This window comes from Rhinolophus hipposideros (assembly GCF_964194185.1).
Source record: "Rhinolophus hipposideros genome assembly, chromosome: 7".
Classification (NCBI taxonomy): Eukaryota; Metazoa; Chordata; class Mammalia; order Chiroptera; family Rhinolophidae; genus Rhinolophus; species Rhinolophus hipposideros.
The window spans coordinates 5,908,079-5,931,232 of NC_138053.1; the positions used below are offsets into that span (position 1 = coordinate 5,908,079).

The 23,154-nt window shown below is 46.3% G+C and overlaps 1 protein-coding gene across 1 annotated transcript in view; it reads left to right on the forward strand.

The window, feature by feature from the left end:
* The first annotated feature begins 490 nt into the window (after positions 1 to 490).
* The window catches only part of GTF2IRD2B (GTF2I repeat domain containing 2B), a 360,110-nt gene continuing 337,446 nt past the window's right edge, over positions 491 to 23,154 (forward strand). Inside the window, exon 1 of the mRNA XM_081053361.1 lies at positions 491 to 621. The gene's annotated coding sequence lies outside the window, so the exon portion shown is untranslated. The remainder of the gene's footprint in view (positions 622 to 23,154) is intronic.

A 23,154-nucleotide genomic window follows, 5' to 3' on the forward strand; every position in this document is an offset into this window, starting at 1 on the left:
CATTATCAGATCGGCTGTCTGGGTATCACAGAGCTTGTGTTCAAGTCACCCTTATTTTACTTAATAATGGCCCCAAAGTGCAAGGGTAGTGATGCTGGTGATTCAGATATGCCAAAAATAAAAGCTATAAAATGCTTCCTTTAAGTGAGAAAGTGAAAGTTCTTAACTTAAGCAAAGGAAAAAAATAAAACTATGATGAAGTTGCTAAGATCTACAGTAAGAATGAATCTTCGAACCGTGAAATTGGGAAGAAGGAAAAGGAAATTCGTGCTAGTTTTGCTGTGGCACCTCAAACTGCAAAAGTGACGGCCACGGTGCGTGATAAGTGCTTAGTTAAGATGGAAAAGGCATTAAGTTTGTGGGTGGAAGACATGAACAGCAAACGTGTTCCGGTTGACAGCACGGTGTTGCGCCAGAAAGCACTGAGCCTGTATGAAGACTTCAGCAAGGGAGCCTCTGAAAGGACTGACACCAAACCTTTTACTGCAAGTAAGGGATGGTTACACAGATTCAGGAATGGGTTTGGACTGAGAAATGTGAAAATTACTGCAGAGGCTGCGTCTGCTGATGAAGACGCTGCTGTCACGTTTCCGGCAGAGTTGAAGTTGGTTAAGGAGGAAGGTATGTATGCATAGGAAAAACATGGTATATACAGGGTTTGGTACTATCCGTGGTTGAACGGGGTTCTGGAACATATCTTCCACAGATAAGGGAGGACTACTATATGGATAAATTAATTATAACTTTATCATTTTTTACTTTTTAACCATGTAGGGGCTTTTGTGCTGCCATGCTATTCCTATTCAGAGGCCAATGGGTCACATAAATGAGTCTCTAAATACAGAGGAAGACTGTACTGTCAGCTATTACCTCTTCCTTAAAATGAAGAGCAGAGACAGGTCTTTCAAAGGGGCCTTAAATCTATCCCCAGAGGAGTGTCAGGGTCAAGCTCCTGTGTTCCTAGGGCAGTGGACTGGACCAGTTTTTCATTTGGGAAGCAGAAAGGGAAATATAACGGGCAAAACATCAGAGACATTGGAAACTCCTTCCCCCGACTTCTCTCAACGAAATGTTTCTAATACATGATTGAAGGTTTGCTTCCATAGTGAGCATTAAGCTTCAGATACAAATCCACTGGGGACAGAGGGTACATGAACCTCAATTCTCTTTAAAGTACAGATGACTGGCATTGGAGTCTTTTTGGAAAGCAGTGGAAAGGGAGAAAAATGTAAATGCAGAAAGAGGAGGGCAACTTCCCGATGACACAATTTGCAAGGGTCACAATTTTGCCAGAGGCTGGTTTTCGATGTTGGTCCAATCACAATCCCTGAATAACGCATTCTGTCTTTCCAGGCCTTAAGATCACCCTTTCCTCCCCACCCAAAGGTCACCAGCCAACTGGAAGCCAAAATAGCCAGGACACCTGCCGGGCAAGTGCCCCATCACCTCAGCTTGAGACGGCGACTGTCACAATAAGGATTGCCATAGGTGTGCTGTGGCCTACGGCGCCCACATCCAAGACCTCCCATCGCTGGCTGCATGATGACGTCCGCTGGCACCACTGGCACCATCAGGCAGGTGGGGCTGGAGCAGACAGCACCTACCAAGCACTCTGAGAGTCACAGGGGGCCTCCGCCCAGGGCTTCCAAGCACATCCATTAGACAAGCCTCTCCTTTTCCCTGAAGCAGGAATGTAGGTGTGTACACACCCGTGCACGCACACACATGCAATTTAAATATAACTTCATCTGATCTTCTCAACAGCTCTGTGAAATAGTCTGAGCAAATATTATCCCAATTAATGGGTGATCAAACTGAGGCTCAGCCAGTTTAAATAAGTTGGCCAAACTCAACCCAACTAGTAAACGCAGGCTTACGCTCTCTGCATGTCCACTCGCGGCCTCTCTGTGTAATTGCCCTAAATAACTCCCACATGCTCCACGCAGAGGCTCATGAGGCCACCTTGCCCCTCAAGAGCAGCAAGAAGGTTTTAAATTTTTATTTTCTTAAAGTGCGGAGATATTTTCAATAGTTCCTGCCTGGGTAAGCGTCCTCTGGACAAAAAAGAACCCGGTTGGTGAGCAGGCCCTGCATCAGGCCACAGCTAAATGCCTAACAGCTTGGGTCCTGCATTTGATTGCGGGCGATGAAGAAAAACAAAGGAATCCTTAGGCTGGGAAGAGGCCCTGCCTGGCTGCAGCGCATTCTTTCCTGCCGACATTCAAGATGTGTGAGAAGCGGCCTTTCAATAATTTTAGTGTGTTATTCTCTAGGACCTTTGAAGTTTCTCTTATGGAGAAAACATTTTCTTAAGTTATTGGCTTTAAAAAAAAAAGCAAAATATGGGAGCCTTATGATCTTAACTCTCGCAGCTCATAAATACTTGTGCAGAAGCGGTAGCCAGGCCCCATAAGAGCCGTTCCCTGTTTTTGAGGAGGAAGAAAAGGGCCTCTCCATGTGACCCAGCTCCCGCCACCCCTTTGTCAGGGGGAGAAGGAAACACTGGCTGCTGGGGCCTCCAGGCTGCTCCAGCAGACGCACGGAAAGAGGCTGAGGACAAGCCACTTTTCCGTGGCCAGTAAGATCGAGATTCATCTGAGAATTGAGGCAACACACAGAATTCTCTTTTAACATGTCTCCCTAACCCCTCCTTTTTTCGAAATGCTGCCTGGAACCAAACTGCACAAGCAATCTTTTCAAAGACTATTTTTACCCCAGCATTCCCTTTTCAGGAACCTTCCCAGGTTTCTGTGGCCCACTGTGTTCACTCAAACTCTCTGACCCCAGGCCTGCCCGCCCACTGTTTGCTTCCCTTTAGAACCACCCACAGTGGCTGCTCTGTGAGGGCCCCACTTTACCTGGGCTCTCCCCCATTGCCTAAGTGGCTTCTTTCACTTGTCAAGCCCTCCTTGTCCCAGGGCCTTCCAGGACTTCTTCCACCACTGTGTTTATAAAAAGTGTGCCTTTGGCTTGGCAGTCAGGCAGACCTAAGTTCAAATCTTGCCTCTGCCACTGGTGCAGCCGCTATGGAAGGCAGTGTGGAGGTGGGTGGTGAACACATAATGGGATTTATTGATTATGTAATACGGAATTGTACACCTGAAATTATGTAATTTCATTAACAATTGTCACCCCAATAAATAAATTTTAAAAAAAAAGAAAAAAAAATTACGAATAGAATTACCATATAAACCAGCAATCCCTCTCCTGGGTATCTACCCAAAGAATTTGAAATCATTTATACATAAAGACATGTGTGCTCCAATGTTCATTGCAGCTTTGTTTACGGTGGCCAAGACATGGAAACAACCAAAATGTCCTTCGATAGATGAATGGATAAAGAAGTTGTGATATATATACAGAATGGAATACTATTCGGTGGTAAGAAAAGATGATATAGGACATTTGTGACAACATGGGTGGATCTTGAGAGTATAATGCTAAGTGAAATAAGTCAGACAGAAAAAGCAGACAACCCTATGATTTCACTGATATGTGGTATGTAAACCAAAAACAACAAAAGAACAAGACAAACAAATGAGAAACAAAAACTCATAGACACAGACATAGTTTAGTGGTTACCAGAGGGTAAGGGAAGTGGGGGAAGGGAGATGAAGGTAAGGGGGATCAAATATATGGTGATGGAAGGAGAACTGACTCTGGGTGGTGAACACACAGTGGGATTTACAGATGATGTAATACAGAATTGTACACCTGAAATTATGTAATTTCATTAACAATTGTCACCCCAATAAATAAATTTAAAAAAAAAAATCTTGCCTCTGCCACTTAAGATGGCTCACACTTTTTGGACAAGGTGAGTAGGAGAACTAAAACCAATCGGATGCCACACACCTGCAGCTTCATGCCTGGCACAAAGGAGGCATTTCACCTGCTTGGATAAACACAGCCGAGCGCTTCCACCCATCCACATAAAAAGAGACAAAGTGTTATGTGTGCATTTCTTGGTTCTTCCTTTTAGTAAAGATGCTTAAGTGCCTTTAATATACGTATTTTTAAGATTAATAAGCAACCCTTTCCCCCAAGCAACCTATCCTGACTCACCTGACATCTCTCTGATACCCCCTTCCTTTCTTCCTAGTGAAACTGCCAAATCGGGAGCTGGCTGTGCCTGTGAGCAAGTCTTCAGTGCTTTGCTCTGCATACTCTATGGGTGCTAATAGTCTCTGCCCTAAACCAGGGCAGTTTGGCAGCAGTTTGGACAGGACTGGGGTCATGCAGATTAGAGGAGAGAGAGAGGAATATAAGGGTATGGGAGGGTGTAGGGCATCCTCGGAGCTAGGAACCAGAGGGGCATCCTGAAGTCTGGCTTGTCCCGAGTGGGGACATGCCATCTTCAGGCTGGTAGGGCCCACGGACAATCCCTCCTTTGGGAAAATAAATAAATAGATGAACAGACAGACTGCCCAATTGTGCATCATCCAAATCAGAGTAGCCACTTCCTGCACCTGAACACCACTGAGATATGTTTAGCCAACCCACTATGACCCAGGTACATTGAAATGTGAAGGTCAGTTTCCTTCAGTGGCCTTCTCCCTGATAACGTATGGCTGTAGGTGGTCTTGGGAGGGCTGTAGGGTGAGAGGAGAGCTACTAAGGGCACCTTGAGGAGAAGCTAGGAGCCAGGTGATTAAGACATATGCCCCTGCCCAACCAGAAGCCAGGAGTCCATGTGACCAGCTCTGTGGGGTAGGGTGAGCTCAGACACCATGGGGTGAGGCAGGTATCAGCAGCCAGAAGATGCATGATGCAATTAGGAGGGTAAATGGAGCTGATATTCAAAAAATCTTCCAGAATTGGCACAGTGAATAGAGCAATCTAACGCCAGGCCACCCCATTACCAGAGAAGGTGCCTTCAATTTACTGTGTAGGCCAGTTTAGCAGATGGTAGTAGCAGTGGGGTTTTGTTTTGTTTTTCATGCTTTTTCTGGTAACAGAATATATCCTACTTTCAAGGAAGCATGCAGATGGAACTGATCCCATCCCATCTTCAGCAGCAGTTATGAGACTAGGGTCTGGATAATTAGACTAATCCATTCCTCTCACTGTAGTGATTGGTTGGTACAGAGTCATATGACCTGAGAGGAACCAATGGCACTCATCCCTGGGACTTTGGCTGGAGCTGTGGTTTGAGGGGTGGGGTTTGCTTTCTACTCACTGGGATTCCTAGTTTTAAAGACAACATAGCTCTATAGCTGTTGAAGGCCATCCTCGCCAGCACATGGCGAGAGCCTGCCTGTGAATGAAACCCACCCAAAGAAAAAGAGCCAGGAAATGAAAAAGAGAGAGAGAGCCCTGATGACAAATGGGTGAAACTCTGGATCCAACCATACCTGAAGAACACTTTTGCTTCCCTTGGAATTCGCTGGGACATGAGCCAGTAACTGTCTTTTTTTTTTTTTTTTTTAAATTCAGGTTTCTGTTACTTCTAACTAAAATCATTGTGACTTACACACCTGGCTCATTGGCTCATGGCCAGGCTGAGCTTCATTCTTCAGGTGTCTTGTCTTCATTGCTGGATGGCAGGCAGAATCGGGGCAGCACCACGCAGAAGCACCAGCTTCACAAAAGTGGGGCTGGGGAGCTCACGGTACCTCTCAGGTTACCCCCCCCCCCTTGGCATAATGAAGAAAACCCAGAACTTGGCATCAGGCAGATTATACTCAAGTCTCTATCCATCCATTTACAAGCTGTGTGAGCTGGCTTGGTTATTTAATCATTCTAGGCCCTCATTTTCCCATCTAAAAAATGGTAACAATAACATCTACCTCGTAGACTTTTTGTGAAGTTTTAATGAGATCAGGAATACAAAGGATTTGATCCTGTGTCTGGCTCACAGTGGAAGTTTGATAAATGGCAGCAATTTTATGTCACTGTGGTGTGTCTGTCCTCACGTGTTCAGCCCTGGGAAGAGGAACAACACAGATTACAGAAATATGTATGTAAGGTCTTCAAAATAGCATTGCAACCAATTGTTTTGATCTATGTTTTGTTTTTGTTTTTGTTTTTTGTGTTGTTTTTTTTTTTTAACCACAGCTGCTAAAATCCAACCAAATTTCCCAGAGGGATAGACAAAGAGGAGAAAAATCACCGTGCTATGGCTTCTGGGTGATAACGGCCAGACCCAGGGATGGCATGCAGAGCTGCCTCTGTTGGGGTAGAGAGGTGAACATGAGAGGCCCGCCTCATCCATAAAGAAAGTCCTCACTCTCTGCAAGTGACATCTGTGAAGTCTGTGTCACAGACCCTTTCCTCCCCCAGCTCAGACACAAAGGCAGTGTGGAGTAGAGGCACTCACAATGGGCTAGGAATCTGGAAACCAAGTGCTAGTGCTGGATGTCACGGGTCAACTGCACTTGGATATCCCTCAGTTTCCCCATCTGTAAACTGAGAGTACAAATCAGATGATTCCTGGGGTCCCTCCCAGCTAGGAGCCTTTGAGTTTATAGAGACCAGTGTTAATTAGGGATCCTTCGATTTGTTTCAAAATAATGTTCCCGCCTAAACGTTCCATGAGCTCTCCTTCAGTGGGCGCCTCCTCATCCCGGCTCCCATCCCATTCATTAGGGGTAAATTTGAATCAAATCACAACACTGGTATGTCCTGAAGCCTTTTGTCCTACAGCAGCCTGCATTCGGAGGTGTTCAGCGTGGGAGAGATTAGCAGGCAGTATGGTTCTCAGAGTGCTGTCCCCAGACCCACAGCATGAGCATCATCTGGGAACCCAGGACAGAGGCAAATCCTCAGACCCCAGTCCAGACCAACTGGGGGTGGCCCCCAGCAATCCGTGTTTTAACAAGGCCTCTAGGGAATTCTGATACACACCGCCACAGTGCAGTCTAAAGCTGTACTGTCCAATATGAGAGCCACTAACCATTAGCTATTTACATTTAAATTAGTAAAAACTAAATAAAACTTGAAAATCAATTCCTCAGTCACACTAGCCACAAGTCATGTGCTCAGTAGTCATAGGTGCCCAGTGGCCACCGTCTTGGACAGTGCAGAAATAGAATATCGCCATCATTACAGAAGGTTCTATGGGATAGGGCTGCTCTAGACAAGCCTGGCTTTTCTGAGTGTGGTCCACAGGCCAGCAGCACTGACCTTACTGGGAGCTTCTTAGAAACACAGACTCTCCCACCTTACCCCAGATCTGCTGAATCAGAGCCTGCAACTTCATAAGATCCCTGGGTAATTAGAATGCACCTTAAAGTCTGAGAAGCACAGGGTTGAAGGATTGGGGCTACTGCCCCAACACTGCCAACACAGAGTAGAAAAGCACAGAGCCCACCAGCATTAGGACACAGCAATATCACAGGAACCCAACATTGCCGTGACCACACATCCCAACAACACAATGGCTTCCAAACAGCTCAACCTTATAATAAACGTGAGTCATGGGCATTATGCCCTCCAAAAATGACAACCCATAGCTAGTACTGCAAACAAGATGTTCTCTGTATCACAGTATCCTCTTGTCATCTCCCCCACCCAACTGGGTTCCAAACTGGCCTTGGGAAAGGGGCTTCTCCACGAACCTGTACTATGAGGGACAGAGATCCTTCAGGACTCACTTCCACAGTTCTCAATGGCTGTAGGGTTGGCCAAGTCTGTCTGTGGTGTCTGATTTCTGCCAAGTTTGAAATTCACATTCAGCTTCAGCTTCCTGTGTTGCCACGGAAAGTCTCCTTGTCAACAACCCCTGAGCCCAGAATGAGACTTCACTGCTCATCTCAGAGAAGAGGATCCCACCCACTTGTAATGCAGACTCACTGAGAGGCTGTGGCCCTCCCACCAGGAAGGTCTGCTCACCCCCAAATCCAGCTCTGATGAGAACATCCACTGACAAGACCATCTCAAGGTCCCACGCCACAAGATTGGTCTAAGGTGGTTTCCTGAAAAAGGTGTTAGTGGCCAAGGCAAATGGATAGCAATCATGTCGTCATGGCAACATTGTGGTTTGTTGGGATTTTTCCTGCTCTGTGGCTTCTTGGCTACACCCTCAGACATGGTCCATCGTGATGATAATAAAGTCAATTAACCCCTGCGTCAGAGTTGTGACTTTACATTAGCCAGCTGCTGGCAGATTTGCAGGTCTGGGTGAGTGGTTTTCAGAGGGTCCTAGCACTGGCTGATGCTCCTGAGACCACTGGTCACAGACCAGTAATTGTAAGTTGCCCTGAACCGGAAACCCGAAACGGCAAGCTCCACTCTCATTGGCTGGATACCAGACAGATCTCAGAGCCCACGTTCCTGCCTTGCTGATGTCTGAACAAAGCCAAAGGCTTACCCCAGCCTCAACTGACCCTGAACTGAACCCATGTCTTTTCTTCAGCCCCAGCCTGGCCCTGAAACCTGATATCAGGAAAGGCACCCTGGGCTGAGAGTCAAGAGAGCGAGGTCCAAGCGCCAGCTCAACTGCTCATTAAGCCTCAGTTTTCTCACCTAAAAAAGAGGGGGGATAATAAAGTGTTCCATTACTATGACTGTATAACGAATCACCCTAAAACTTAGTGGTGTGAAACACCAATTTGTTATGTTCACGGATTTTGTGGGTCAGGAATTAGGACAGCATACCATGACACCTATCTCTGGCCTGTGGTTTCTGAGGCCTCTGCTGAAAGATTCCAACAGCTGGGGCTAGAACGGCTGGGGCTCCTCCAGCAGCTCTCTCTGCCTCTCTGTCTCTCTGTGGTCTCTGCTTGTGATCTCTTCTGCATGGAAGCTCTAGGGTAACTGGATTTCTTACATGTCAGCTCTGGGTAAGAGAGAGAGAGAGAGACAGAGAGAGAGAGAGAGAGATCGCCCAAGGGGAAGTTTTCCTACTTGGATGACCCAGCCTCAGAAGTCACACTGCATCGCTTTTGCCATTCTGTTGACTGGGCAGTTACAAAGTCTGCCCAGCTTCAACAAGAGGGAACACTGGTGCCATCTCTTGAAGGAGGAATGGCGAGGTCACATCACAAGAAGAACACGAGGATGTGCTTCGTATAACCATCTTTGGAAAACACAACTTGTGCCAATATCTTCCTTAAAGAGGCGATGCAAGGATGGAATGCCACAATGGCTGTAAAATCGCTTGGGAAAAGTGCTGCATGTGTGTTCATACATCCCATATACACTGCCCAAACACCTGTGCTGTCCTACACACCAGGGAATGCCCTCAAATACCCTGTCCAGCTGGGAGATGGTTCTCATTCAAGGGGGGGAATGTGAGAGAGACGAGCGCTAGCGAGGAGGGAACTAGGAGGGAGCGAGGGATGGAGTGATGGACAGAGAGGTGGACAAAGATAACATGAGTGCAAGATTTTTGCTAATCATCAAGGGCTAATAGTTGGGTGGTAGCAATAATGATAGCAGAAATCCTGGAGAGATCAGAAGACACTTGAAAGCACTTTCCTTTTCCTTTCTTTTTTGTGTTGTTTTGCTTTGTTTGTTTGTTTGTTTGTGTGAGTGTGTGTATTTTCAATTGAGGAGACTTACTGTGTTCTTTCCCCAAACCCAAGATTCAGTCAGTCAGTTACTTATCTGACAACCATTTATGGAGTGCCTGTTACGTGCCAGGCACATGAAAAACTAAAAGATGAACAAGACTTGGTATGAGTCCTGAAGGGAGGTTGAAATGCACACTTTATGTAACTGACACGAAATGGGCACAGGAGGAAAGCAGGAAAGCCCCCATCACCACCCCTCCCTCATTGCCCCCTGCCAGTTTCCAGTTGGATCTGGCTCTGAAAAACCAGTGCTCCCTGCCTGGGGATGCTGAGAAAGCCCTAGAAGACTCTTGAAAGCCCTCCAGAGCCCTGGGTAAGCAGAACCCTCAGCCCCAACAGGGAAGGACGCCAACCCCCAGCATCTTGGTAGTCATTCCTTTTCGGGCCCTCTGCTGGCCCCTGCCTTTCTCCAGGCCTGGCCTCCACCATGAAGATCCCCACATCTGCCTCTAGTCCCTTGTTTCCCCACTATTTAGGGGTTAACATTTTCTAATGTTCCCTGCAGGGTTTGAAGTGCAGCTGTTATTGCCACTGGAAAATTGCTTTTTCAAATTGCTTGGCTGGCTCTTGGAAACGACCACAGTGCCATCCTCTGGCAAAAGTCAGGATTCCACTTGCTACAAGTTTCCCTCTGCTGTTGGAGGCTTTTAAATGAGTCCTGGGGCTCCTTCTGAAGGATACCCCACTCCATGTGAGACCTCACTACCATCATGTCGCAAAAGTCCTGGAAGAAGAATTCTGGAAATCAAGAGAAAGTCACCAGGAAGCCCAAATCCTCAAAGATAAAGAGTGCTCAGGCAAGGAAATTAAACTCTGTGGTCCCTCTTTCGGTCAGCAGTACACTTAACCTGTGGTATATGTGCAGAGTGGGCTGGACCCTCTCTCCTGAGATGGGAATTCACTGGCAGAGAGCATAATTGGAGGGACAAGAGGTGGCATGGCTAGATGTCCAGATTGGAACTCAGTAGTTTGCACTGAAGCTTTCTGGCTGGGAGAAAAAGAATTAAGAAATTGACAGATATATACCTATATATGTAATGCATATTTTCTCAATAAGTGAATTTTATTATTGTTTTGGAATATGAGTTTCTAGATTCATGTATTCATTTTCTAGATTCATTCATTTGTTCATTCCATGTGTATTTTGTAGTGCCAGGCACTGATCTAGGTGCTAATACAAAATACACCAAATTCCTGCTTTCGTGGAGCTTGCATCATAGTAGAAGAGACAGACAATAAATAAAATATATAAGAAAAGTACATAGTATGTTAGAAGCTGCTAAAGAAAACAACAGCAACAAAAGATGATAAGGAGTGAGGGGGTAAGTCATTGCAAATAAGGGTTCAGGGAAGGTCTGAGGTGATACTTAAGGAAAGACTGAAAGATAGTGAGGAAATAAAACCACGGGCTTCTGGAGGAAGGGGATTCTAGGCAGAGGGAACAGCAAATGCTAAAGCCTTGAGATGAGAGTGTGCCTGCCATGTTTAAGGACATTGAGAAACCAATATGGCGGGAAGAGACCAAGTGAAGAGAAGAGCAGCCAGAGAAGCAGAAAGATAAGCACTTGAAGGTCACTGCAGACTTTAGCTTTTCTTCTGATGAAAGGGGGCCCTTGCAGGGTTTGAAGACATGGTCTGACTCATATGTGAACCTCTGAGCACATTCTGGCTGCATATTGAAGGTAGAAGGAAGGGGGATAATTGTAGAAAAAGGTGAAGTAGTTAGGAGGCTATTGCAATAATCTGAGCAAAAGAAGAATGGATGGGACCAGGGTGGTAATAGTGGGGGTCATAAGAAGCCACCAGAATAGGATATATCATGATAGTCAAGAGAAATATTGATATTGCTGAGAGATTAGATATGGTATGAAAAGAGAAAGAGGGTGTCGTGCAGGGTGTCAGGCGGGGTCTCTGGTCCCGCTCCCCACATAAGAACACAGGACATGGTGAGGCCAAAAAGGAACACCCACGGAGCCATAGGTAGGGGAGTCATATCACTATATTCTCACCGGCGGCATCCGCCTCTCTGCAATCCGCTCTTGCTAGCCCCCATTCTTCTGCTAGCGTAGCCACAGCAGTTTTATTGACCACTGGCTTACGGGTTACAGCTGACAGCCAACTAGCCACAGCTGATGGCCATCTGACCACAGTTGATGGCCATTTACTACCCGAGCCAGCACCTTTCTATGTGAGGCCGAGAGCCTGGAAACTGCTTTTTGGGGCTTTGTCCCCACAGACGGTAACTAAGGAGCACTCCGATGTTTTTAGGCTGAGCAGCTGTAAGGCTCAATCCAGGGACCAATCACATCCTCCCTCCCAAAAATGTGAAATGAGAGAGAGAGAGATGTTGCCACTCCAGGGTAGGGGCTGGAATGGGAAAGTGATCAAAGTAGGGAGAGAGCATAATGGGTAGCCATGTTGGGCCACATGCAAGAAAAGTAAACAGAAGATGGAAGAGAAGGAGGGATGGGGAAGACGCACACAGATGAGAAGAAGTGAAAGGGATCACCACAAACTTAATGGAGAAAAAGGCCTCCATCCCTAGCTCTCCAGAGATATTCCAGTGCAGAGCCACCATGTCACACAACTCTCACGATCACCATACACATCATAATCCATGGAAATAGTACCTTTCAAGTTGTGCAGTGCACAGCTTGTGCAACTGAACATAGCAATCCTGTCCCCAGCTATATTTCATGCCTGTGACCAGATATCCATGGACTGCCTATTGTACCTTCCTTGTAATCCTTCCCCTTGGGATAACATAGTGCATTTCTGTTCGTTTCCAGGAAAAGAGTTTTGACAACAACAAAAAAAAAAAAAAAACAGGCTCAGGAGGCAAAGACCATTATGTTGGCCCCAACTCCCTTGATTGACTGAGTGATTGGCTCCAAGACCATCAGTATCTCTGTGTTGTACATCTCCAGGGAGTATCATTCATCTTAGGGACACAAGACGTAACTGCTATTATGTGTACTGCTGCGGGGCCTGGCCATCCCCTTCACAGAACCCATGATCACTGTCTCTTCTGCACGTTTGTCATATTTTGGCACTATAGACCTATGCAGATGAGATTCTGAAAAACAGTGCCCTAAAGCTCTCACCAGACAGCTGGGATACTGCTTTGGTTTGGGGCTGAGTTTCCCTCAGGTCAGGGATTTTGAGTCAGGCCTGAGTGGCTGGTGGGTCCCTTACCTGGGGGTGAACTGCCGGTCCCTTTTAAGCAAACTCATCTGTATACATCACACCATCTTTGCTCTGCCCACCCCCATCTTTGCCTGGGAGAGCAGCACTGTGATACAGAACAAAACCTATTGCCAGACTGTAATCTACAAGTAGCACTGAGAGAGGCTGCTGGTCAATAATATTTGAAAATTATTCCGCGCTTCTCATCTTCTTCCGTCTTCAGCTGCCTAGAGCCTGGTCCCAATGTTCAAATCTCCAATTTATCTGTGTTGCAACCCATAAAAGTTTTTGTCAAATCTCATTAAAAACCAATTTTTTTCACTTCAAAAACAAAAAAAAAGAAATTTTTTAATAGCAATCTTAATATTTATTCACATTTCATGTGCCATCTACACTTTGGATAAAGTACATTTCCCCAAAGACATCCCCCATGTATTCTAAACACTTTGGAAAACCCACTGTTTGCATGCTCGTCCGTTTTCCAAATATCAGAGTGCCCTCCTCCTCTCCAGGCTGCCACTGATACATCCAACAATTTAATTCTGTTTTTAATAAATGGAAAGATGAGAGCGTAATTCAAATGTTGTGGCATTAGGCATTTGTTTGATGGAGGTAACATTTTCCACAAGATACATTTCTGTTTCCTAGGGTTATTATTAAAAACAGAAATTGAGCTGTGTATTGATGGAATCAAACTGCCGCAAATACATTGTGTGGATTCAGAAAACAAAAGAAACAATGGATACTCTCAAAGACAGCCTGAGTGTTGCCTGGCATTCTGGTACGTGATGTCTCGGGCAGCAGTTCTGAGAGGTCCCAGACTAGCCACAGCCGCGTCACCTGGGAAATGAAAGGACATGAATATTCTCCAGCCCACTCCACACCTACTGACTCAGAAGCCCTAGGAGCTGTGTTCTCACCAGCCCTCCAAGTGATTCTGATGAACTCTCAAGTGCAAGAACCAGGAGTTCTAGGTATTGGTACTCATTTAAAAGTGGCAGTAAGTTATTGCTTAAGGAAGACATATCAAATTGGGATTTAAAAAATTTATGAGGTGTGACCAAAAAATATGGTGAATGTTTAAATTTTTTTTTAAATTTATTACAGTAAAAGACATATTGCCATTAATCCCCCTCACTTCGTACACAGTTATCCCATCGTTCTTGCCACTTCCTGAAGCAGTTCTGGAAGTCCTCTTTCGTGAGTGTCTTTAGTTGCGCTGTCGTGGCTGCCTCGATGTCCTGAATAGATTCAAAACATTTACCTTTCATTGTCATTTTGACTTTGGGGAAGAGCCAGAAGTTGCATGGTGCCAGATCCGGTGAATAAGGTGGATGAGGACACACCATAATGTTTTATTTCACAGAAATTGCCATATATCAGAAGCGACGTGTGACACGGAGCCTTGTCATGATGGAGGATGAAGTAAAGACTCACGAAAGAGGACTTCCAGAACTGCTTCAGAAAGTGGCAAGAATGATGGGATACGTGTGTTGGAAGCGAGGGGGAGTATTTTGAGGGCAATTAATGGCAATGTGTCTTTTTCTGTAATAATGTTTTTTATTTAAACATTCACCATATCTTTTGATCACAGCTCATATAGCCCCTATCTCTGAAGAGAGGTGGATATCCCCAGGCAGGGGTAGCTGACAGCAGGAAAATCCCAGCATATTGTGCTTTAGGAGGGTTGTTCACTTAAAAATATCAGTGAAGATCCTACACTGTCCCACAAGTGGGTATTTGGGGTGAATAAGCAGTGCTCCCTGCCTACAAGGGCACCTAGTTTTGTGGGAGAGAGACGGACAACCCTAGGGATCATTAGATGCCGTAGTATTAATTCAGACATGTGGGCTGAGCCATAGAGTAAGCACAGAGGGGAGCCTCAGTCTGGCTGAGGCAATAGAAGAAGTATCCACAGGGAGGAAACCCTGAACTCAGCCTCGAAAGAGCAGAAGGAGTTGTCGAGGAATCAATGAGAATTAGTCTTGGACAAGGAGAACTGCATGTGAAGAAAGGACCCGAGGGCTCAGGAAGCACTGAGAAGTATGTGGCAGTTTTGGTTGCTTTAAAATTATCCTCTAAACCCAGCAAAGGGTGCCATTTTTTTGTGAAGAGGTGTGCCAAGGGGTTCAGAATCGTGTCCCAGTGAAACTCTGCCTGCCTGTTGCCCAGGAAACATTTTAAACTCACTTCTTCATTAGATGCTCGAATTTTATTTTATAATATTCCTGCTGGTCATATGCCATCTCTAGGACAGCCCCTAGCACTTCTGCATTCAGAAAACCACATATGTTCTGAGCATGGCCCCTCTCAGAAGGAGATAGAAGCACTATATGAGGGAAGGAATGAAAATCAGGGGTCCCAGGGTCCCTGGGATGTTTCCTGTGCTGGTCAGCAGTTCTTCCCAGCACACCTGCCAGATGGCCATCCAGCCCACCATCTACTGGCTGATCAGCTTTGGGTAAGTTTTGTAAACTCTCTCTGCCTCAGTTGCCTCATTTGTGAAGTGGGTATTATAATAATCTCTAATTTATAAGATTATTATGAGGATTAAATTACTGAATATGTATAAAGTATATAGGACAGTGCCTGAAAATAGTAAACATCATACACGTGTTAGCTATTCTCACCACCACACCAACACCACCACCACCGTCATTATCACCACCACGACCACCGTCATCGTCACCACCACCACCACCGTCATCGTCACCACCACGACCACCGTCATCGTCACCACCACCACCACCGTCATCGTCACCACCACCACCACCGTCATCGTCACCACCACCACCACCGTCATCGTCACCACCACCACCACCGTCATCGTCACCACCACCACCACCGTCATCGTCACCACCACCACCACCGTCATCGTCACCACCACCACCACCGTCATCGTCACCACCACCACCACCGTCATTGTCACCACCACCACCACCGTCATTGTCACCACACCACCACGGTCATTATCACCACCACCACCACCGTCATTATCACCACCACCACCACCGTCATCATCACCACCACCACCACCGTCATCGTCACCACACCACCACCGTCATCGTCACCACCACCACCACCGTCATTGTCACCACACCACCACCGTCATCGTCACCACACCACCACCGTCATTATCACCACCACCACCACCGTCATTATCACCACCACCATCACCGTCATCGTCACCACCACCACCACCGTCATCGTCACCACCACCACCACCGTCATCGTCACCACCACCACCACCGTCATCGTCACCACCACCACCACCGTCATCGTCACCACCACCACCACCGTCATCGTCACCACCACCACCACCGTCATCGTCACCACCACCACCACCGTCATCGTCACCACACCACCACCGTCATCGTCACCACACCACCACCGTCATTGTCACCACCACCACCACCGTCATTATCACCACCACCATCACCGTCATTATCACCACCACCACCACCGTCATCATCACCACCACCACCACCGTCATCGTCACCACCACCACCACCGTCATCGTCACCACCACCACCACCGTCATCGTCACCACCACCACCACCGTCATCGTCACCACCACCACCACCGTCATCGTCACCACCACCACCACCGTCATCGTCACCACATCACCACCGTCATCATCACCACACCACCACCGTCATTATCACCACACCACCACGGTCGTCATCATCATCGCCATCCTCATCCTCATACAGTCTGTTCAATCTCCGAGCTTGACGACTGGAGTTGGGAAGACCAGGCTAACGGTATGAACATAGCTGATCACAGTGAACTGATAAAACAAGTGATTTGCTTGATCTGTAAAATATAACAAATGGCTTCCACCCAAGGTCTCTTGAACTGCTCTTGGAACCCAGCCATCGCCTCCTGTGAAAGCATCGTAGAGATGCCCAGATGGAGGGAAACTGAAGACCCCGGCCAACAGCGCCAGCAGAGCGCCAGCTGGCAGCCAGCACCAAGTTACCGGAAACGTGAATGAAGCATCTTGGAAGTGAACCCTCCAACTGTTCCACCCAGTCCTCCACCCAGCTGATGCCACATGACACAGACCCAGCCGTCTCCATCAAGTCCTGTTCAAATTTCAAATGCAGAAGCAAAATAAATCATTATCGTTGTTGCAAGTTTCTAAATTTCGAGGTGATCTGTTAAGCTGCAATGAATAACTGAAAAATCCTGAAATAACTAAAACATCCCTTACCTGTGAAACACCCTTAGTCCTTCAAAACAAAGCATGTAAGGGAGCCATTAACAGCTGATCTGAGTGGTGCTGGAAATTAAACATAATCCTGGTGTTAGTTAGCAGACTCTTCTTTATGATGAGGCACAACCTTGCTCTCCTTAACCTCATTCACCCACTCAGCAAACAATTCTAAATACCCACCATACAGGAGGCACTATGCTGGAGCCTATGGAAGACAAAGATGAACCAGCCACTATCTCAAGGAGTTCATGCTCTAAGGGAGGAGATCAGAACCCTCTGAACGAGGCAGTGTGTTACATGAGAAGGGGAACATTATACAGATCTAAGAAAACTCAGAGAAGGGAGAAATGTGCTCTGCCTGGGACGGGTCTGTGGGGGGTGCGGGTAATAGTGAACTGACTCCAGAGGGATGAAAAGGATTTCCCAGATGGAGAAGAGGAGGGTGATGGGGTAGAGGGAATGGGGTTCATGAAAGGACCTGGCACTTTCAGGGATCAATTAGGAGGTTGACATTGTGGGGAGCAAATGGAGTGAAACAACGAATGGAGAAATGAGGCTGGGAAACTTCGATTGGGGTCAGATCAAGAAAGACTTTGTAAACTAAGAATTATTCTACCTTGAACACAGTAGAGAGCTACAGAGGGATTTTAAGCAAGGGTATAGCAGAAGCGGATTCGCATTTCTGAAAGAACAGTCTGGCTGTAGCCATAGGATCAAATTGAAAGAGGGCAAGCTAGGAACCTTTTCAGCAACCTGGTCAGTAGATGAGGGGGTGCTGAATTAGGGCAGTAGGGATGTAGAAGGCATTTCTTCAGAAAGTTTACAAGACCCTATTGGAGATCAATTGGGTGAGGCAGAGAAATCACTCAAGGATGATTCCAGATTTCTGACTGCCATTCCACCAACTACCAATGACAGCAGGAACAGGCGTGAGGATGGGGCAGACAAAAGTCCTCTTTGGTCCTTGGGACACCCCAAACCCTGATTCCATTTCATATGTTCAGTCATAACATCCCAAGCTTGTTGCATGGGTATTTGCTTGCTTCTCTTTGTTCCCATGATACTCTTGTTTTTTTATTTCTAATAGGATTAGAATGCACATCTGACTAATGGGGAGAGTCTGATCCCCACACCAAAAAAAAAGGGACACTGTTAAGGTTTTTAATATCTTTTTTAATGTCTTTTTCAAGGATTACAACATTAGCATGTGGTGTTGAAAACATTTGAAAATGCATAAAAGTATAAAGAATTATACAAAAATCACCCATAACCCCATTTCCCAGAGAGATTATTAATATTTGGGGATATTCCTTTTCAATGTTTCTTCTGTTCATACATATCTGCTTTATCTGATTAATATTATATGAGCATTCTTCTATGTCTCTCAAATTAACATAGAAAATATGCTTTTTAAATCACTGAATAGAGTCCAACATAGATGTACCGAAATTAAGTTAACTTCTTTTTTTTTAAGAGTACTTTTATTTTTTTTCCTTTTTTTATTAGTTTGAGGCGCACAAGACAAAGTAATACTTAGACGTTTATCATTTATATCCCTCACACTGTGTGGACCCCCCTCCCCCCATCCACTACCCCTCTGACATCGCACAGAGCTATTACATTTCTACTGTCTCTATTCCTAATGCTGTACTCCGCTTCTTGTAGGTATATACATACACATATATACATATATATATACACACACACACACACACATATATATAAAATTATAGTTGGTATTCATTATTGTTCAGCTTCAGGTGTACAGTGCAGTGACCAGGCATCTACATCATCCCTGAGGTGGTCTCCCTAATGGGACACGTGTTAAGTTAACTTCTATAATTGGATGTTTCAGCTGTTTTCATGAGTGTGTGTGTGTGTGTGTGTGTGTGCATGTTTTGTTTTGTATTGTGCTTTTGTTTTTGTTTTTGCTATTATAAAAACCTATGTCAAGCATGTTTGTGTCTAAATATTAGATGTCTTCTTCTAATTCTTTCTTTAAGACAAATTACTGGAATGGTCTAAGGATCAAAAGATTTGAACATGTTGACTGTTTTTCGGGGTTTTGTTGTTTTGGGTGCTTATGGTAAAGTTTCTCCCCAAATATAAAAGAATGGTTTAGCTTTTTACCCTTCCCTAGTCTACTGTGGAGGAAAACACGTGGCCATGCTTTGGGAGCCTGAAGTTTCTGGAAGACATTTACTGACTCTTTCTGGGTGGAAATTTGAACCACTTTCCTCCCCCCAGGATGGCCCAACCCTGTGATTTACAACCGGCCTGAGCAGGCTCAGCTGCCGCAAACGCTGTCATCACAGGCTGTCTGTCGACCAAATGGAATAAAACCTCCAGGGTTATTTGGTCTCTGAGCAAACACAGGGGAACAGTGGCTGGTCTCTTCTGCTTCCAAAGGAACATGCTGCTTTAATAATACCCAAGAATGCTTTTCTGGACTCCTGCTCCCCAGAACTTTTCTGTCAGGCTGGGGGCCTCTTTCCTGAAATGTCACGGCCAGCCAGCCAAGTCCCTGGCCACCTGCATTGCCAGGCCCCCAAGCCCTGTGCAAGGGCTGTGGGACATGCTGATCAACTGATGTCCAAGGAGCATGACCAGCGTGCCTTGACCCAGACTCCCACCCCTTCCAAGGGCTGGACAAACTTCAGCTGGCTGTGTGCCTGCACCTCAAACTTCAGTCGAAGCCAGACTGACATAATAGTGTTTCACTTTAGGAAGAACCCTCTGTGCATTGAGAAGACTTGCAGACGGCAAGACCTTGAGGCTGTAGGATATTACGAAGATACCACATTTGTCAAGGAGAAAGATGTTGGTGGCCAAACCAGAGATGGGCAAGGAGATGGAGGGATGGAGAGCTCAGGAGACAGAACTGGTGAAACGTGATGACTGCGGAACATTCAGGTGGGGACCGTTAACAGACTCCAATTTCCTCAGCTAACAATGATAATAGTACCTGCTACAAAGAGACTTGGTGGATGAAGTTAAATGACACATGCAGAGTGCTCAGAACAACATCTGGCTTAGTCAAACTCACTATCAATTAAGTCCTAAAATAAGTATGACTTATAATAATATCATTATTTTAGAAGCCTGCAGGTCATGGCCAAACATATAGAGTCAGGAATCGGCATGGAGATTGCAGGTCAAGCCACAGGAATGGACAGGACTGCCCAAAGTAAAACCTGCACAGTAAGGAGAGAGAGCAACAGGATACAAATATGGGGGCACCGATGCTAAGGAGCTGCTCGGGAGGGATTTGGGGGGGGGAAAAGAGTCAAAAGAGCAGCTCACTTTGAACCAGGAGAGAATGTGTCACAAAAGCCCAGGAGGAAAAGTATTATCAAAAGGAGAAGGTGCCCAGAGTGGCTGACGAGATAGGTAAGACCAAGATGGGTGCCACCCGCTAGCTAAGTAACCTTGAGAGAAATCCTTAACCACTCTGTGCCTGTTTCACTTATAAAACAGATATAAAGTAGATATAAAATGGATCCAGAAAGTTTTCTGAGGCAGTAACCCAGCAAGATCGTGTTTGCTCATCCTGTCTCACTTTGGGTTCTTGAGCCCCAGTCTGTGCCATTAACACATCGATCGTGCTGGGGGGTTTGAGTGGTGTTGAATTCATCCTCAAGCTCTGAAAATGTGTTGGAACCCTCCTTGTTGTGGAAATTTGGGGTTTTTATCCCCAAAGCTGCAAGGGGCTTTGCATAGCTTTCTCAGCTCTAACCCAAAGTTCCTGCCTTATTTACATACAATTGTCCTGTGGAGTAATAAATATTAATAAAAGTCGGGACAACAAGGGTCCCCAAGAGCAGTCATACTCTATCAGGGGCTAAAAGTGTGTAATCCTCCACCACTGAGCTAATGACCAGCTTTGACTTAGGAACACTACACAATGGCAAACAAGGAACAGGCTTTCCTTCCCAACATTCCACAACACTGTTCTACCGCTAGAAAGCCTCAAAAATCCTGACAGAGCCGTCTCAGTTTTTCTGACCACTACACGGAGAAAAACTGAAAGGGGTCGTTCATCGAGATCGAAAACAGCCCAGAAGAAAGTCCACAGGAGCTCACCCTGCTACACTCATAGTATCAGAAGGCGCCGCTAGCCCCTTGCAAAGTAGTGGAGGTTCATACCCCCCAAAGGACTGGACCCAGGCAGGTTCTCCATCCCTAGACACAATCCTGAATGCCTCTCCTTGACTCTCACACTTTATCCCACCATCTCCAACTACACCTGCTTTCTTCTTTCTCTTTGCCCTCCGGCTATGACACTTGGCTTATACTTCCCAAACCCTTGGCTCCTCTCAGGGAGGTCTCTGCTTTTGGGGGTATGGGGACAGGTAGAGCTGATCCTACTAAGGCACTTTATCCTTGCAGGTCATGGAAACCCCCTGCTTGGGCCTTGCTGGCTCTGCCCTGCCCCCAGCCTTCCCTTTTCAGAAGTGTCCTCTCACCTCTCCCCTGAGCACCCTAATCTGGTCCCCATCTGACATTCTCTCCTGCTCTCACTTGGGACCCACTCTTACCACACAGTGATCCACCATCATGGCTAAAAACCTTGTTTTTCATGCTTTTGATACTGAATTTACAGTGGGACCCATCATATCCTCACACCTCAGCATCCTGGGGCACGCAGGTGCCTGAGGTACCAGGTTCTATTCATGGCGCCTCCCCTTGGAGAGTCCATAAAAATCGTCCAGGAAGTGAGGTGCAGAGACCTTGGTGTACGGTACCGTGCTGTGCCCTCCCGTCTTCAAATGTTTTCAGCACACACTGGCATCCAAAGTCACTAAGCCTTCAAAGTTACCCTGTGAGGTGGGCATCATCCCTATTTTTGGATGAGAAGACTGAAAACCATAGAGGTGAGGTGCTGCCCAAAGGCACACGGCAAATACATGGCAAAGTTGGCATCAAGAGCTAAGTTTTCAGATTCAAAGCCCAGGGTTTCTGTCCCAACTACACTCTCCTTCTGCAGGTAGCAGGGACTGAGCCCTGGGCAATCTCCAAGACTGAGGCCACAACTCAGTGTTAATAGCCACAAAACACAGACCTCATGACAGTGACAGTTCAGTGACGGCCAAGCCTCAGAGGGCACAAAGTGAGCAAACACTGTCAGAACGAGGAGACTGAGAGAGGCTAATGAGGGAAGGGGGCCAGGAAGTCAACTCCAGAACAGGGTAGGGTCCCATCAGGTGCCTCTGTCCCATACTGCCCCTGCTATTCCCTCTGCACACTTGCAGATGGCCTCTCTCCACAACAGCCGCCCCCATTTATTGCCCCCACAGGGAACTGTCTACGCACCCTCCTCAATTTTCTTCCCCATCCTGGCCTCTCACCTAGATGGAGTGACTCACATTGAGGCATTGTACATGAGGATTCCAAAAGACACCATCTTAGCCTGGATACCCCAAAACAGAGCCTGAGACAAGGAGCTGGGTGCAGAGAGTTTCTCTGTAGGTAAGTCAGGCAAGGGGAAGAGTGATATCAGAAGGGTGTGAAAGCTGATAAAAGAGGAGTAGCAAGGTCACCACTGTATATAGTATAGCAGTTACCATGTGTTCTGCTGTCTCTTGGAGGGCTCAGAGATGAAACACAGCTAGCACCCCCACTTTCCAGCACAGCCAAAAAACAGTCTGTACTGTATAGACAGACTATCCCATTCAACTTCTGAGAAACATTCAAAATGCTCAGAATTATCCTTCTGAAGGCTGGGGTGTTTATCCACAAGTCCCCGCCCCTATTGGTCATATAACATAACTTAATCAAGAAAATGACATCCCTTTATCTTTGCCACATGCTATTGATTAGATGCAAGTCACAGATTTTACCAGCACTCCAGAGAAGGAATTATACAAGGGAGTGATTCACTGGGAGTCACCCTAAGGTGTCTCTACCACAGTAGGTCAGTGGTTCTCAACTGGCTGCACCTTAGAATCACTTGGGAAGCATTTTCCAAAAACAAGCATTTTGGAGGCATGCTCCAGAGATCCTGATTTAATTGTCTTGGCAAGGGCCTGGGTATCAGCACTTTTAAAGGTCCCCAGGTGATCCTAGTGTGAAGCCAGGGTTGCTTACTACTGACCTGAGATGTAGGAGAGGAAATGGAGTTCCCAGAAGAAGGCTGTCTCGGCCCAATTTATGAATCTCAGCTATGACTTTCTCAGGTCAAGAGCAATCTCTATTTTTCATCCCCAGCAAAACTAGCCACCCCAGCTTCTCATT